This window comes from Corvus moneduloides, chromosome 15 (genome assembly GCF_009650955.1).
Source record: "Corvus moneduloides isolate bCorMon1 chromosome 15, bCorMon1.pri, whole genome shotgun sequence".
NCBI lineage: Eukaryota > Metazoa > Chordata > Aves > Passeriformes > Corvidae > Corvus > Corvus moneduloides.
Window position 1 is genome coordinate 1,100,004 of NC_045490.1, and position 17,980 is coordinate 1,117,983.

Genomic DNA, 17,980 nt, shown 5'->3' on the forward strand with positions numbered 1-17,980 from the left:
AATGAATTATAACTAAAACACTGTTTTACCAATTTTCCTCAGAATCTGGACAGGTTTTCCCCAATACCAAAAAAATCATATTTTCTTCTAGCCAAACAACCTAAGAAAGAGCTTGGGAAGGGCATCCACGAGGATTGCAGATGTTTTGCGTCCAAAGGAAAAGGCACACGGACGCCGTGCTTTGGCTGTAGCTCCAACACCGCGAGGAAACCCTCGGCCCAGCTCAACCCACACTGCTGTGCTGGGTAACTCAGCTGCTTCACACGTCAGGCTTTACCTTCTGTGTGCACCGTGCAGTTTACATTGTGTTAAGCCCACCTAGACACAGAACCATTTCCTCCTGTTAACAGCCCCGCTGTTCCTCGCCGGCACCGCGCACGCCGCTAAGCCCCGGCGATTAACGCTGTCTCCACCGAAGAGCAGAGAGGCCCCCACGGCTCCTGAATGCCCTCTGCTCCCCCAGCCTGCTCTGGGCTGGGGTTCTGGAACAGACCTTCCTCCCTCCTGACGCTTGTGACACATTAATTCATTCTGTGCCCATGGGATGGGTCCCAGCGTGCGCAGAGCAGCTCCATGGACCAGCCTGCTCCCCCAGCCAGGAGCAAACCCTTTAAAACCACCACCTCTCCTTCCTCATTGAACTGCAGGCTTTAACCTCATTTTTTTTAGTAAAATCTTTTCTCTGATGTCCCTCACTGCTCTCTCAGCTGCTGCCCACATTCCCAGGTCCTGCTGTGTGGCACTGCCCTGCTGCTGCCCACCCCATCTCCCAGCTCACCTGCCCCTGTAACCCGCCAGAACTTACACCCCACAGAAGAGTTAAACCAGCCTGGAAGTTGCTTCTGCCCCACTTTGCTGCCTGAACACCGTCCAAAAGCAATTCCACAGCACAATAACCCTGGTCAGGAGCAGTGAGGTTCTGCAGGGACAGATGACGCGACAGCAGCAGCACCGGCCACCCTGTTCTCTCCAGGATTTTCCCCCAAGGCCATTTCCATTCACAAACACAAATCAGTTTTCTTTCCCAAAGCTGCCAGCGCTGAACCCCCAGTCTGGGCTCTCCCCCCTCCCAGGCTGTGCTGCCTGGCCCTGTCCCCACACTTGTCCCCTCAGGACACAGGGACCCCAAGGAGGCCAACACAAACTGCACTGGGACGCCACACATAGCACTGACAAATCTGCAAATAAGTGTTGAAAATAAGAAGAAAAGAAGAAATAAAAGGACCCAGAGGAAGGAATCTTCTCGGGGAACAGCTCCATCTGGGCTCGGCACCAGGGCGCACTCACCACATCACTGCTGAAGGGACGATGGGTTCTGGCCAGCGACAGAGCTGCTGGCCCCGGCCCCGCAGGGATTCGGCCAGTTCAAACGCTGAGGCTGCAGGAATTCTCTGCTGAAACGGGGGCCACACAGCCAGGGATTCCTGAAAAAAGAAAATAGGTGGGTGCTTCCCTCGCTTCCCTGCCCTGGCCAGGCTGGGAAGGGTCCCCAGCAGCAGGAGCTGGGGGCTGTGAGCAGCATCACCTCAGGTCTCTGTCCCACAGAGTCACCGCTTCCTTCCTGTGCTTTATTTATCCCACGTGTTTGTTTTCTATACAGTTTGTCCTGAAATATGGCAGTTTGGACTTTCGAGGCTTTCCTATTCACTGGGGTAAACCCCACATGTGGGATGGCAAAGAGATGGAATCAGCCAGCGCTGATTCTGTGCTCTGGCTTCTGCCGGCTCCACAGAGGCTCTGTGGGCTTTGGGGGGTTTTGTTTCTTGGCATTTTTTTCCTTTTTTTTTTTTCCAACTGAACTGGTGCTTTTAACACTTCCTAGCTTAAATCTTTTCAAAAGTTAGAAATAAAAATTAAAAGCTCTGCGGAGATCTACTTTTCCAGGTTGTCATGAAAATAAGAGAATCTCTCAGGATGCCCTGGGTGATTGCTGGGATGTGCCAATAGAACAGCAACCACAGGTCCTGTTCTGGGGGTGTAACAATGCTCCCCCACCTCACCAGGACCTTAATTCTGGGTATTTTGGGACAGAGCTTCTCTGTGATGATGACAGCAGGATGCTCAGCCCCAGCTGAAGCAGTGCCATGACCATCCCCCAGCCCAAGGATAAAGAACAAGAATTTAAAAAAAGGGAAAAAAAACCTCTTTGAAATCGGTTTTAAGTAAACAAAAAATTGATCTCACAAGCTTCAGTAACCACAAGCATAAATTTGGGGTTGGCTGGGCTCTGTTTTGCTTGGGTTCCTCTGCATCACATATGAAGCCTATTTTAGGATGATTTGCTTGAGCGGTTCAGCACATCACCAGGGCCAGCAAGCGCTGCACAGTCACCCAGGAGCCACTGCTGTCCCCATGGCCACAGGGAGAGGCACAGGCACAGCAGGTCTGCAGGGCAAACAAAGTCCCTCATCCCTTGGGCTCCTACTACCATGGGCAAGCTCTGGCACGAGCTCTCCCACTCAGCTTCTCCTGCTGCTGGCCACGCTCTCGACTACACTGAGCCTGCTGCCTGTTTTTATCCACAGCCTGGAAGAAGGCCCTGGACGCCTGTCCTTGCCCCAAGGCAGGCAGCGGTGGCAGCTGTCACCTCCCCAAGTGCGGGGACAGAGGCAGAGCTCGGCCAGAGATCTCCACACTCCCACAGCTGCGACCGTGCGAGCTCGGCTCCAGGGGAGGGAAAGCAGAGCCCTGCCCGGGGAGTGGCAGGAGAACTGCAAAGCTGCAGGGAACAGCATCTCATCACGGCCTTCCGGAGAGATAAGGGCCCGGGGGCTGCGGTCCTTGGCCGGAGGGAAGGCAGGGGACTGCTGACAGCCTGGCCCTGGACACTCCTCTGCTTCCCAGCCTTCCATCGGCTCCAACAGCAGCTTCTGCCTGCCCCGAGTTCCCTCAGCGCTCCCAGGCTCAGGACACACTGCCATGGTCAAAAGTCCCTCCTTCCCTACCTGCTGGCAAAGTGGGAGCAGGCAGGCAGAGCTGTTCCCTCATCCTCACAGGAGAGGGGAGGTCCGGCTTGGCTGGGAGCAGGACCCCCAGGGAATGGGGCTGAGGGCAGCAGGACCCCCAGGGAATGGGGCACGAGCTCAGAGCTCGTGGGGATGGATGGAACCCAGTGCAGAAGCACGAGTCCAGCACAGAGCAGTGCAGGCTGTTGTGAAATCCAGGTATGAATTGCCAGGGCTGACACATCACTGCTGAGGCTGGAGGCCACGTGCAGCTGGAGCTTTACCTGCCCTGACAAAACCAGCAAATCAAACTCACACCTATAAAACACCAGCAGCTCATCCCCAAGTATTTTGCATTCAAAGAATGGCTGCTGTTATCTTCCAAAACTCTCTGATTAAAATCTCTGTCTGACTGGCACGACTGCAGGTTGGCTGCATTTATTCATTCACCATGAGTGAATTGTTCAGTTTCCCAGAATCCCAACGCAGAAACCCTCCCCACTGAGATGAACAGGACGTGCTTTTCGTGGTTTAGCAACTGTGCATCCTGTGTGTCCTTCGTGACAGCCACGAGCCCCACCACAGCTCCCTCACTGCTTTAAGCACATCTGCACTTTTGTAGTAATTCAATATAAATATATATTTATATCAGGTCCAGGAGTTGGACTCAACGATCCCTGTGGGTCCCTTCCAACACAGGATATTCTGTGGTTCTGTGATATATTTGTCATACGTTCAGGAAGGCTGACTTTTCAAAGTCTTGCAGGGCTTGGAACAATAATCAGGGAAAGAGCAGAGAGAGACATCTCCCATCTTTTTATGGAATAAAAGTCCCATTTCTATAATTATAGGGATAGGTCTGATATTAAACTAAAGCTACCTGAATACAGGAAAAAAAAATCAGGATTCTACAAAGAAAATTCCATGCTATTGCTGTCAGATTTTCACATTTCAAGACAGATAGGAAAAGTATTTCTCAGCTATCACAGGAAATCATCTGGAACTGGCTCAGGTGTGAGCATCACCTTGCACAGAACCTGGATCTCTTCCCCTCAAAACAGCAGCTCCAACCCTTGTGTGTTCTTTGTGCATCCCTGGATGGAAAGAATAATTCCAATTATCGATTAGCTGTGATTATTTGGAATTAGTGAGGTTCTGTATTTTGCTGCTGGTTCTTAAAACCTTGCATGGTTGGCTGAGGAAGCCTGGGGATGGCCCAGGAGGTTTCTTAAGTTCAGTTTATATCAAGATATTTAACTTTTTAATAAATTTTTTACGCTTCTGCCAATTTTGCTCAAATCTAATAGATCTCATCTCTCTACCAGCAGCATCTGGACTGCTGTGGAAGAGCAGCATCTCCATGGACAGACGTGAGGGGGCACAAGGAACAAACCCCCTGTCCCCTGGGCTTGTCCTCCCACATGGCAGCCTGCAATGTCCTACTCCAGAGCACAGGGGCTTTAGCCACCTGCTGCCAGCGGGAAATGACAGTGACAGGGAGAAAAGGCAGATTTTATTGTGTCTGGAGAACTGCAGCTCCGTGAAGCTGAAGTATTTAAATAGACAAGAATCTTTTGTCCAGGAAACTGAGCACTAATAATAACATTTCCTCCTGCAAAGAAGGCTTCTTCCCAGCTGCTTTCCACGGTCTCTGCCTCCTCCTGTTCTCTGGCACTGTCCCAGACCTTGTCACCCCCCTTTCCCCTCTCAGGCTACAGAACACCCCACGGTTTTCCAGGCTGCCTTCACTCCACTCCCCAGCTTTCCCTCCTCCACCAAACATCCGGAGTTTCTATTTGATTCCCTGCTCTGTTTTCTCCTCCAGGCTGTCTTGGCAAGCACACACCAAGAAGAGGAAGCCTCTCCTCTGGCTCTGGTGCCCAGAATCATGGCACACCCCAGTTCCCCCGTCCTTACTGGGAGAGTCTGGTGCTGCTCATACAGACATCCCACTCAGAGAGCACAGGACACCAGCACAGAGCCACCACCAGCATCTTTTCCCAAATGCCCACAGCTTCCCAAAGCTATAGGGAATTTTAAGAGGGATGAAAGAGGACACAGCCCAAAATTCCATCTGCTCATCAACTTTCCAAACCCTGGCCAGAGCATGGAGGTTCTCCAGCTCTCCAACCAGCTACAAATTATTGAATTATTCATTCATTTCCTATGGGCACTCTTCCCAAGCCATCCCTAAAGAAAATCCACCCCAGGACACCAGTGCAGTGTGTGGGTCTTGGGATCCACTGCTGTGGCAGCAGAAACACACTTGGGGTAGCTGGGTACCTCATCGAGAGAAGACAGGGAATTTCCTGGAGCAGGGACCAAGCCCTAATTGGTTCCTGCCAGCACAGAACAATGTGCTGGAGGAGCAGCAGCCATCCTCTGGGAGAGCAGTTGTGGTTCCCATCCTCTCCTCTGCAATGACATCCCTGTCCCCATGGCTGGTGTCAGAGACCAGTGGGTCCCAAGGGCTGGGGGTCCCCTGGGCCCATCCCATGGGAAAGGAGCCGGCCTTGCAGCCCCTCACTGGGACAAAACAACGAGAAGAAAAGATTGAGTGGTCAGAAATGAGATCTTTTGGAAATCAGGTCTTACCTGGAGGAAATGTAGGGCTGAGGGAGCTGTGTCTGGGGTGGAAATGAGGGGTTAGAGCAGGGGGTTGTGGCTGCTCAGAGATCTCAGCTCAAATCCTTCCATATCCTGCTGCTGTCAGGGGAGCAGAGGGTCTCAGCAGAACCACGGCTTTGCAAGGTGACAAATCTGAAAACCAAAGTTCTGGGTGACAAGAGGAAAGAAAGAAATGAACAAAAATAAAGGGGTTTAATGAAAATGTATCTTGTTTTGATCTTAAAGAAGTTGAAGAGGCAGGACAGTTCTTACCCATAACTCAACAGATTTACTGGAATTAATTTAAGAACAGAAAATTCACAAATAGAAAAAATATCGTTCAGTCAAGACTGAAGTGTCCTGACAGTGTTGGTGCAAAATCTTGGTTGGTTCTACTAAAATAAATTGGATTTAATGTTGGTTTGATCTCGAGTTCCACAGGACCACAATCCTACCCTGCCCTCAAGCCAACCTTGGAGCAGAGGATGGCAGTGGAGTCAGGAAAGCTGCAAGATACTAACAAAAATATGGAAATTGGGGTCCAGGTTTCCATACACAAAACCCTGAAGAAACTGGATCCCAAGTGCCAGTTTTAATTAAATACCAGCTTGAAATATTATAAAAATCCAGGAAGTAACATGTAATTATGCATCTACCAAGCTGATGACTCAAGTTATTTTATTGATTTGAAATACAGTGTGTCCAAATGCATTTTACATATGTAATAAACTTGTTAGCTTAACAAACATGTGGAGACAACACTGAAATCTGTGTCTGATTTTAGAAACAAGTGGCTAAATCCCTGACCCATTCATCTGCATGAGAAAAGGGAAACAAAGGCTTCGCTCCTTTTATTTTATTTTATTCTTACACAAGTAATGATTTAGAAAATGTACATTATCATCAACACTATAATCACCATCCCGAGCCTGTAATTCCACGAGGGAAGCCTGCACTGCACATAAACTAAATCTACTGGGGGCTGTTGAAGCTTAAGTTCCTTAAGAATTATTTTTAAGTTCCTCTCCATCAAGGATGTTGTAAGTAATGAGAGCAGCTGCAATTGTGCCTTTTTAGAAAGTGTTCTCCCAGCTTGTTCTCGAAAAGCTGCTTTAAAGGTCGTGATGCTGAGCCTGTGGTGCCTGGGCTGGCTGGTATAAAGGAACTGCATTTTAGCTGGCATCTGGCTGAGCTTATATTTTCATTTGTAAAAACTGAAAAACTCTTAGAAGAACTCCACAGCCTACCAAAATAAAATGTTCTTCTTGAAAACTAGTTACGAGTTAATGATAATTCCACTTTGGGCAGGAAGGAAGGGTTTAGGCTGGACATCCCCGGGTGAGTGGGGAGGATGTTAAACCACAGCCTGCTCAGGTCCCACTCCCAGCCCAGGCTCTGCTCAACGGGACAAAACCCCCCATTTCCAGGAGATTCATTAAACATCTTCCACGGAACCAAATCACTTTTATAAGCACTAAGTAATTCTGGATATGGGAAAACTTTCTGAATGGAGTTCAAATCCAGCTTTTCCTTTGATACATTCCTAGAAGGAAACTCAAATATTAAACCCTGAGAAATGTAGACCAAACCATGTAAAAGCTGAGACATCCTTGGTAAGTACAACGGGATCCCTTATGCCAGAGATACAGGGAAACAATCACAGACATCACAGCGAAACTCAAATTCTGATTTATCCCCACATTTACCTACAGCCAGGGTACAGTTCTGGTTAGAGTGTCTATGTGTGTAAAATACAGATATTTACCAACTTTAATGAGCTTTGGAGTGATCCTGTGTTGGGAAAAGAAAAGGTCATTATTTGGAAGGACCTGCTGTAGCTCCCACACGAGAAACAGGCTGCACAATAACCAAAAGGGAGCTGTACAAGGACAGAGTACAACCTCTCCTCTGCATGGAAGGAAAACCCACAGCGCTATTCATCTCTTCCCAGTAAATGTCCAGATTTAAGATGGTTAACATGGATTAGCAAAGGTTTAGAATCTTGGAATCCTAGAATCCAACTTTACTTTGCCTGTTTCTTCACTGACATAAATCATAGAATCCCATAGAATCAGGGAATGGTTAAGGTTGGAAAAGACCTCTAAGATCAGGTCCAACCATCCATCCGTCACCATCACCATGTTCACCACCAAACCATGTCCTTGAGTGCCAGACCTGCGTATTTTTTGAACACCTCCACAAGTGGTGACTCCACCACTGCCCCGGGCAGACTGTTCCAATGCTTGACAAACCTTTCCAGGAAAAATTTTCCTAATATCCAACCTAAACCTTCCCAGGGGCAATTTGAGGCCGTTTCATCTTGGCCTCAGGGACCCCAGGGCAGGCACAGGACTTCTGCAGCTCCACAGCTTTATACCAGGACTTATGTACCAGACAGAAACAAAGAGCTCATGAGAGCCAGGCAAAGCTGGAGAGCAGAGCAGTGCAGCACCTCACCAGCTCCTGCCCTGGAGCTGGGATGTGTCCAGCTCTGCTGGCCCTCAGTCAGGGTACCTGAGGGATCACCACCTTGGAAGAGGGGAATGAAAATGAGATAAATGTGTCCTGCTAACTCCTTTGCCAACAGCCCACATTAGCTGGGACGTGCACATGAAAATCCCCGACTGTCCCTCGTCCCCTGCAGAGCTCCGGAGCTCCACCACGTCCTGTACTCATAAATGTTTCATTGCACTTCTGGAAAACAGGCACTGCTTTTGAGCAGTCTATGAGACAATATTGTAAACAGCTCAGCTATTCTCCCCTCTGGCCTTGGCAGAGCCCAGAACAATGCGCATTCAGGGATGAAAACCCTCCACCTTGGGCATCCCGATCCAGGGATGCTCAGCGTTGCCTTCCCACCGCGCCAGGGAGAGGTGATGGGGCTGGATGGAGGGTCATGGTACAAAATGAGCCAGGCAAGGGAGAGGGCTTCAACTGAGCAAGCCCACGGCCAGCAGGGATTGCATGATTTAAGCTGGAGCCAGTGAACACCCTGGGCTGGATGCGCCCGCCTGGAAAACAAAAAAAAATCCAATAAAATGGGCAGATGGTCCTGGAGATGTGGGGGGAAGGGGACCTGGAAACAAGGAAACCAGATATTAAAAAATGTAAATGAGAGGGAAATTATAAAAAGCATAAAGCTCCTGTCCCTGAGGGAACAGCTGTGTATGCTAATCCCTCCTGGGCTGCTCCTTTTGGATCTCCCTTCCTTCCTTCCTTCCTCCGTCCCTCTCTAATAGCTCCCTTGTTCCTGCTGGACAAAACCGGCCCTTTGTGGCTGCTCTCAGAACAACATTAAAAACAGGAATAGGGAAATTGTAAACAGGAGGCTTTTGGCCTACAGGCCAAGGCACACACCGGCCTCTGAGGTCTACTTCATGCTAAGCAAAGAAACAGATCTTTGTTGCTAAAGGGATTAGGGCTGCGGGATTTCGGAGGCTCGGCAGAGGCATTCAGCTGGCCTGAAGTGGGGGCTTTGTAAAGAGATACCTCCATTATGGCCCCGCCAGCGGAAACGGCTCCCACTCTTTATGCACCGGGGTAATGCGATATTGTTGGGGGCTGAAGGGCTCTCCTGAACCGGCCCTATCTGCTCAATGGCAAATTCTTTCCCTGCTAAATGGATGGGGGGTAATTACCTTTACTGGGGGGCAGGGAAACTGCCCATCTTTAACCCTTAGGTGCTTTAGTAAGAGCCACCACAGCCAGAGCCCGCGGTCGCGATGATGAGCATCTACCACCCGCCCGACTTCTATCTCCAATTCCTCCTCAAGCAAGCAAGCACACACCATAAAATATCCACCACCTGCATTATTCCAAGGCTCCCTTAGCCCACCTTGGCTCCAGGGTGCCAATAACCCACACCACAAACCCCAGCACAGCCCTTGAGCAGAACCATCCATAGTATCACATTTTCCCACTGCCCAGGGTTAGTGCCCTGCGTGGGGTTTGTGGTTGGGGTTTTGGCTGGGGGTGGCCTTTTTCTCTTTTTTTTTGGCTTTAGAAATATCAACCAACTCCTTCCTGCTGAACAATAACCTACATTCAGGTTTGCATTAAGATTATCCCTCAGCTGCACACAGCCCACACCACCTCTATGTGAGTATTATGGATTTTTCCATAGTTGACTTCTAATTAAATTCCCCAGCTGAGCTCAAGAGCCATGGGAAGATAGGCATGCTCACAAACAGCATGGTGCTGCCAGCCCCTGTGCTTCCAGTGGGAATCTCTCCTGGAAAAGAAAGCAGGGAGCACTGAGCCTGCCACAGCTGAACCGTCTCCATCGGCACAAACGAACTGCTTTCATGTTTGTAGGGCATGGGACATCTGGGCATGGGTGGTCACACTTCTCTTAATGGTGACTAAGAATTACTCCTTCTTTTCCCCCAAAACCAAGAGCATTTGCAACTGGAATGTGGCTCTGGTCTGGAAATAGAACAGAAGTTCGCTGCAGAATTTAGAAAGGAGAATAAACACAAAATAATTTTCATCGGGGGCTGTTGAAGATGAGATTTTGCTCAGGCTGTACCAGCGTTGCCAGTGACCTGCTGCCAGCTGTCACCTCTGCCACCCACCCTTCTCCAGTGCCACCAGGGCATCCTGGGACCATGTGGGGGGAGGGAAGAGCTGGCTTTGATGGCACTATTCTAAGCCATTCCAATTTTCAGAGACACAAACTGGTCATATTGGAATGAAGTTCCTTAAAACCCATTAATGTGAGGTTTACAGGTTTGCCTGACAATAAAAGCTGACTAGCATGCAATCCATCTTTGATTTTTTGTTCAGGCGCTGCCTGAATTTCAGTCTTCTCTTTTTTGGCTCTAGTTTCAGACTCTCTTCCCAGGAAAATGTTTGTAAAAATAATTTGCTATAATTAGAAAAACATTTCATTGGAAATTCATTACTGGAAGCCTGTCCTGCCAGTGGGAGCAAAGCAGGCTCCAGGACACCTCTTCTGGTAACATGTTCCTGCTGAACTGACAACCCAAGTGACGCCCATGTTTGTGGTACAAGAGCTGGCCTTGGAGTTCCAGCTCCCAGAATCAAAGGATTATGTGTGGTTTGCTACATCTATTAAAAAGATCTGTTGACTCCAGTCCCTGTGCCTGGTGAGAGTCCTGACTCCCAACGAGAGTGGGAATAACAAGAGCAGGATATCTGTTATTTTGAGGGTATTTCGTGTGGTACCTGCTCAGGTGTGGCAGTGCCACTGAGATCTGGGGTTGTACCTGTCTCTAGAACTCAGTGTTTGGCCTCAGAAACACAGACAGAGCCTCTGCATCCTGCCCTGGGTAACCTGGGAGCTACCTGCCCTTGGGAGAAGGGGGAACATCATGGCAAGGACCAAGTGAATTTGGATGATGTCACTTAGCCCAATTGATGCCTGAGTTTTTTGTGCCAGAGCTCTGAGTGAGGAGCTCTGTTATCCCATGCTCCCCCTGGGGTCACCACAAAGACTCCCCACAACTGGGGAAACCAGAACTCCAGCCAGGGATCAGCGTTCCCTTCACCATCCCTCTCTCCACCCCTTTGCTCCGATGCAGAGCCCTCCAGATCCAGCATCCCACCCACGCTGCTGCAGCACAAATCCCTCTGCTCTCCCCAGCCCAGAGCTTCACTCCCAGCAAGGAAAAGGACAGCTCGCTCATGTTTGTTAAAAAGGGAGATGGCACAAAAAGGCAACTCCTGATCACATCCCTCTGATCTGGGACTCGGAGCTTGGAATATCCCTTCAGGTCTGGGACTTTCCAAAGGCAGAGAGCAGGCTGAGGGCTGAGGGATGGTAACTCTCTGACCAATTACACAGTAATTAAAAGACCCACCAAGAAAGCTTTGCATATGGACTTTAATTATTACACCACAGTCCTGCCAGAAACACACAAAAGAGGATCTTGGGCAGCTCGGAGGATGCATATGGCTTGTGTAGGTGGAGAGACCTAAGAGACTGTTACTTTGGGTAGGAAGTGGATTTTCCCTCTCCTATAATCTTGTTAAATTACCCTGGTTTTAAATCAATGATTTATATCTCCCTCTTCAGATCCAGAGGGGGAAAAAAACCCCAAACCCTCTCTAAACAGCCAGTGTGTGACAAGCAATACATTTTCACTTTCATTTACCCTCACACTGCAAAGTTCACTCAGCAAACCAGAAGTGTTAAAGGAAAATACTGGGAAGGACTGGTTAAAAAGAAAACCTTGGCTGAAGTGAGATGGAAAACAGATTTCCCGGGTGAGGTAAGTATCAGAAAATAATACATAATGTTAGACATCCGAAAAGGGAAGTAGGAAAATATTTAGGAATTTGCATAACCATTTGCAGCCTAAGAAAAGCACAAAAACCCAGTTTCATTAGGAAAGGACACTGCAAACAGTGCCAGGAGGTGCCATGCTCCAGGATCTTCCTGGGAAATGGCCATATCCTGTGCCCAGCACTGGTTTTCTGGGAGTGCCTGTGTGGAGCTGGCTGAGGATTCCCAAACAGATTTTCATTTGCCCTTTGGGTTTCAGGGAGCCTCCCTCCCTCCTCAGCCAGTTTGCATCTGTGCAGGTCCTGCAGCTTCCAGGGGAAATCATCTCTTAGCAACACCCACAAAAATAAAGTAAAGTAAGACCCGGCACAGACCTGGAGCTGAGGCCACGCTGCAGCCCACCTGCAACAGGGAGCACTCCGAGTCTATCCAATTAACTTCTCTTCAACCCTCCAGCTTTGTGGAAGCCCCACTGTGCTGCCATGGAGCACCAAGCCTTCGTTATTTGAAAGCCAACCCGGGCTGCACTAAAAGAAGGGTGGGCACAGGTCGAGGGAGGTGATTCCCCCCTCTCTTCCACGCTAGCGAGGCCCCACCTGGAGCACTGTGTCCAGCTCTGGGGTCCCCAGCAAGGGAAGGACCTGGACCTGCACCAGTGAGTCCAGAGGAGGCCACAGAGATGCTCCAGGGGCTACTGCTCCAGGAGCAAACAGCCCCATGCTACAGCCCGAATGCCCCGGGTGAGGTGTCACCAGCGGTGACAGCGGGGAGGAACCGCGTGTCCCAGCGCCACGAGGAAGCACCGACATCACCCACAGATGTCTCCAGCTCTGCTGACTCACTGCTCTTCCCCCCAGCAGGAACATCATCCCAGCCCCGGGAGCTGTGTCCCTGGGGCTGCATCCGGGGCTGAGCAAGAGGGGAACTCAAAAAAGCCCCTTTCTATTTCTGGTGGAGGTGGATGGAAATCACCAGGCTCCCAGTTCCCATGGGAAGGCACTAATAACCTCCTGGACACTGCCACATCCTTTAACAACCGTGCTATTATGGGGTGCTGAGCGAGCAGCCGTGGGGCTCCTTCCCCACCAGGCACTGCCAGCACGGTCCCACCGTGCCCTGGCACGGCGCAGGATGGGACTTTGTGTGCCTGTCCCCACTGCCCACGGCGTGTTTGGAAAGGAAATCCCCCCACGTGGCCTGGAGCACCGTGAGGGAAATAAAGCCATCTGTTCCCTGAGACAGGCCAGCTTCAAACCAATTAATGTAAAGAGCCTGTATTAAAGGGTCTCTCCTCGATGCAAATCCCCTCTTGTAAACAAACCTTACCGGTCCCAGCCCCAGTCTCCAAGCCAAGTTCCAATCTGATTAGTTACTCCACATGCCTTAAATTCCCCCTTACTGTTACCAGTGAATAAAACTATCTTTTTGCTGAGATGCATTAAACACGGACTGAATTTCACCTTGAGGTGTCCTTTGCAGCGATAATTAGTGAAACTGGGACTTCTCTGGGTGAAAAACAAGCAATTTAATTTGTTTCTTGGCAGTAGTTGTCCTCCAGTCCACCACCCACACAGCTCATCACACACTGAGTTTTATCTCCCATATTTGCACCATTCTGGACTATTTTTGGGTGCCTGCCTAAAGCAGAGCACAGAGGGCAAGGTGTGTAGTTCAGTATATTAAAAACAGGAGAATGAATTAATGAGAAGGGAGTTCAGCAACAGTTTTGTGCCATTCTCTGAGCAGCAGCCCTGGAAAGCACCTGTGGGGAAAGCACTTGGTGCGGGTGAGCTCACCTGGGCAGGACAAGGGCTGAGAGTTCCTGCAGGAACACACACTATGGATTCTGGAAAAGCACTGGGATGAGGAAACAGCCCCCCTATGGAGGAAATGCATTTGTTAACTGATGGTTTAAACGTGGGAGCACCAAACTGGAGCCACAGGCTGCTCCTGCACAGCTCAAGGAACCCCAAGGAAACTTCACAGCTCCTCTGAGCAGGAGCCTTTCCTCCCTCCACCAATACCCACTTTCTTTTCTCAGGTAATTAATTTGTCTTCTCAGTCTTTCCATTTAAAGACACGAGTCTGAAAGCTCCTCAAATTGTATCAGAACCTGGGAAAAGCATAATGTGCATCCCAGTCCTTCCCAGCTTCATCCCTGCCCCACTCTGCTCCCCACAGCAGGGATGTGGTTCCAGCTCACCTCCATCCAGCATTATAAAGGGTTTGATCCTGAGTTGCAACCAGCCTGATTTCTTTCCCTTGCTTTGTACACTTTTCTTCCTATACTGTTTAAAAATAGACAGGAAACTGATAAAATCATGAGAGCTACCTAAATATGAAGCTGTTTATACCTCACTGATTTGCGTTTCTTCCCTGTAAAGCAGAGTCTGTAGATGTTACCTGCGACGTTCACACAGAGGCTTTGCTTCTCTTGTCTTGCTTCGAGTCAGGTCCCACAGTCTTCACTCAGGAGAAGTCCCTTTCTCCCAGCAGTAATGGAAATTTCCCAAACATGGACAAAATGATGGTGCTGCAGTAGAAGACAGTAAGAGAAGAGAGGGAGATGCATTTCCTGAAAGCAAAAAAAATAAGCTTTTCATTAAAGGTGAGCTCTGCTGCCAGCCCCAGGACTTCGAACCAGTTCAGAACAAACATCTCCCCATCGGTCTGGAGGAGCAAAATGGGAAGTTTTGGTCTTAGAAAAAAATTCATGAAAAAGTGAAATTGTGGATGCCCTGTGTCTGTATGTGGGGCTGAAGCTCCCGGGAGCTGCTGAGCTGCCCTGAAAGCAGTGCAGGTAACCAGGGAATCTGACAGCCAGGGAAGAGTCAGTGCTGGGAACACTTGTGATTTTGGCATTGAAAGTGTTACGGAAAACTCGCCATAAAGTTCCTCTGAGGCTTTAATTTCCTCCCCCCCAATCTTCCTTTGATTTTGATCCCCTCCTTTCCTCATGGCCTTTGAACTCTTAAAAAGGCACTTTGAAGAGATGTCATAAAGCGGGGGTTTATTCAGGAGCTCCCCTTTGATGCTCCTGCTCCGCGTGTGAAGTGCGGCCCCGCAGGATGCGGAGCCAGAGGAGCCAAAAGCCGACACAGGAAAGGGCACAAAAGTAAAAGTGTGGATGTGATGTTTGGGAACAGCTCACGGACACAGGCACAACCCCACCCTGGATTCTGGGCTACAGGGACCTGGTGTGGTCACACCCAACCTGCTCCTGCAAGGGGGAAGCGATGGGGATGAGGGAAAGGGGCAGTGGGCTGGGAGTCCCTCATCCCAAAGGCCATCCCGATCTCCCCACAAGGTTACAGGTGTGTGGCAATCCCCCCATGCCCGTGTGATGTCCCCAGCTGTGTCAGTGTCACTTGGAGCATCTCTGGCACCCAACCCCCAGGGCTCAGCTCAGCCCAGCAGCTCCAGGAGTCGGTGCTGGGATCACCCTGCAGCCCTTCCCATCTACAGCTGTCCCAGCCATGAAAGGTCCTTCTGTCAAACACACAGAACAGTATTAAATAATCAAAAATGTAAATAGTCCTGTGCACACAAGCTACCAAGAACAGGCCTGCAGCTTCCAAGCCCAGCCCACGGGAAGCTGATGGCACCGCCAAGGCAGAAGGCAGGGTGCAGAGCTCACCACCAGCACCAGCTCTTCAGACCCAGGGAACATGAGCACTCCAAACACCCTTTCCATACTGGACTAGCTCAGAATCACAGGAGCATTAAGGCTGGAAAAGCCCTCTAAGACCATCGAGCCCAACCCTGCTGCAGGCCAGGCTTAGGCTGGGTGACTTTCTTCCCGTCCTGAGCTTCTTTCTGAATTACAATGGGACATTTCCAGAGTGCAGCTGTTTGTGCAGCACAGGCCCCGTGGCACGAGGCCACCGGTCGGAGCCTCTCAACTTTGTTTAACCTTTGCATAGGGAATTGCATTAACTCGTCCAAGGGAACCTCTCAGCAAGGGAGAAACAGATGTTCAGGCATTAGATAAGCTACGAGCAAGTCCAGGGTGTTTATCAGCAGGGACGTGGGGTTGAGTTTGGGTTTGTTATTTTTAATGGGTGACCAGTGGTAGGAATTATTCAGGAATAAGTGAAAACTATCCTGAAAACTGCTTGAAGGGCTTCTGAAAGGATTTTTTCCTCAGTTGCTCCTTCTTACCTGCAATATCAATTTCTGTTCTTTTTTTTTTTTTAAATTACAGCCAAGTATCTGCTTCCAGGACTGAATGCAGATGCAGCTGGAACAGGAAATTTTAACTTGCTTCCAACCTGGGAATTTTGCACTTTAAACTTGAGATAAGGAGGGAACTTGGTTTTAAAGACACACGTCCCCTAACAAAAGACAACTGTAGTTCCAGAGAGGCCACCCCACAGCCCTCCTGAGAAACCAGTACTGCAGAAAATGGCAACATCTAAAGAGCTAAGCATCCCTAGTGTGCGTTTATTAAATTATCCCCAATTAATACACTCCTAGAATCACAGAGACACAGAACAGTTTGGCTTGGAGGAGACCTTCAAGATCACCCAGTGCCAACCCTGCCATGGGCAGGGACACTTCCCACTATCCCAGGCTGCTCCAGCCTGGCCTTGGACACTGCCAGGGATCCAGAGGCAGCTACAGCTGCCCTGGGCACCCTGTGCCAGGGCCTCCCCACCCTCACAGGAATTAATTTCCTCTCAATATCCCATCTAATCCTGGCCTCTGGCAGTGGGAAGCCATTCCCTGTGTCCTGTCACTGCTTGTCCAAAGTCCCTCTCCAGCTCTCCTTGAGCCCCTTTAGGCTGCAATATTATATGCCCATATATACACACACTCAAAGGAGAAGGAGATTTGGGGACTGACAAATTCTCTACACTTAGAATTTTCCTCCCAAAGCATTTGGAAGAAGGACCAGCCCCTCTGTGGTGCCATGTGTTATCACCACCCAGGCAAAGCCACAGCTGCACTGGCACTGCCCAGAAGTTCTGACAGAGGACAAGAGAGACAAAGCAACCACAGCTTTTCCTGGTGCAGCCAAGGAGCCTTGGGAAGGACCACGGCAGCCTGGCTCCTCCTGCAGCTGCTCCCTTCACACGACCAGCCTTGAGGAAAGCAAGCAGAGAGAAAAAAATGAGGTAGTGAATGAAAAATGAGTATTTTGTGACGGGCATTTTGTGTTACCAACCTGTGGCAGATTTTTTTAAAGGCACAATCAAACATCTAAAGCTGCAAATATAAAAGCTGGCACTATGGAGAAAGCCAGCACCCAGCTACCCAAACATCACCCCAAACTCAGGGCCTGAGGTTTCCATCCTCCTTAAGCCCTGCTCTCTCACTCACATGGAGCATCTCCCCAAGGACCTTCCCCAAGAGGAGGGCAGGGAGCAGAGAGCTGCCCTGCCACAGCCAAACCCACTCTGCAGCAAAGTAGGTCAAACTGAAATGCTTTGCTCTCAGCTGAAGGTCACCACTGTCTCCCCAGCCTGCTCTGGGAAGTTAAGTGTATTTACATTGAGAAGATGTGGAGAGGTTTTGGAGCTGGAAGTGGTTAGAGGAAAAACAGGCCATTAAAGAGAGCAGGAGCATGAGCCTGCATCCGAAATGGTGAACGCCAAGGGAGGAAAGAATGAAAAATCCCAAATAACAGACATTTCCCTCAAAGGGCAGGAGTGTTAGAGCTGCCTTCCCCACTCGTGGGCAGGCACTGGGAGGTGTTCCTGTACAAACTACAGCACTGATGAGAGGTCTCGGGTAGCATTTGCAGAGGGCTTTGACATGGAAAGCCCAAATTCCCCTTTACGGAGGCAAAGTCTGACAAAAGCATAATGGAAAGAGGCTTCACACAAACCCACGCAAACTTTCCAGCCTGCCCTCCAAGTGGGAGCACTGGTGTTTCCATTAAGTGCCTGGAAGCTCAGAAAGCTTCCGGAGGAAAAGTAAACTCATGATTAGACTGAGCGCGACTTTTTCCTTGGATTTCTGCAGAATTTTTACGAGGAGTTTTGCAACAGTAGCAGGGATTGCCCCAGTGCACTTGTGGGTGTCTCTTCTGACTGCCCCACAAGAGGAACACAGATGTAGCCATTTCAGAGTATTTGTCTGAAATCATTGTTGGGGAGATCTGTCAGATGAGACTCCATGTAGAGGCAGAATCATAGACAAAGTCACAGAACTATTCAGGTTGGAAAAGCCCTCCAAG

The 17,980-nt window shown here is 49.6% G+C and overlaps 1 long non-coding RNA gene across 1 annotated transcript in view; it reads right to left on the minus strand.

Moving 5' to 3' along the window:
- Positions 1-1,042: 1,042 nt before the first annotated feature.
- Positions 1,043-17,980, minus strand: part of LOC116451467 — a 35,172-nt gene continuing 18,234 nt past the window's right edge. The window contains exons 2-5 of the long non-coding RNA XR_004243204.1: positions 14,203-14,332; positions 13,596-13,678; positions 5,541-5,720; positions 1,043-1,424 (exon numbers count right to left, since the gene is read on the minus strand). This is a non-coding gene — a long non-coding RNA (uncharacterized LOC116451467). The remainder of the gene's footprint in view (positions 1,425-5,540; positions 5,721-13,595; positions 13,679-14,202; positions 14,333-17,980) is intronic.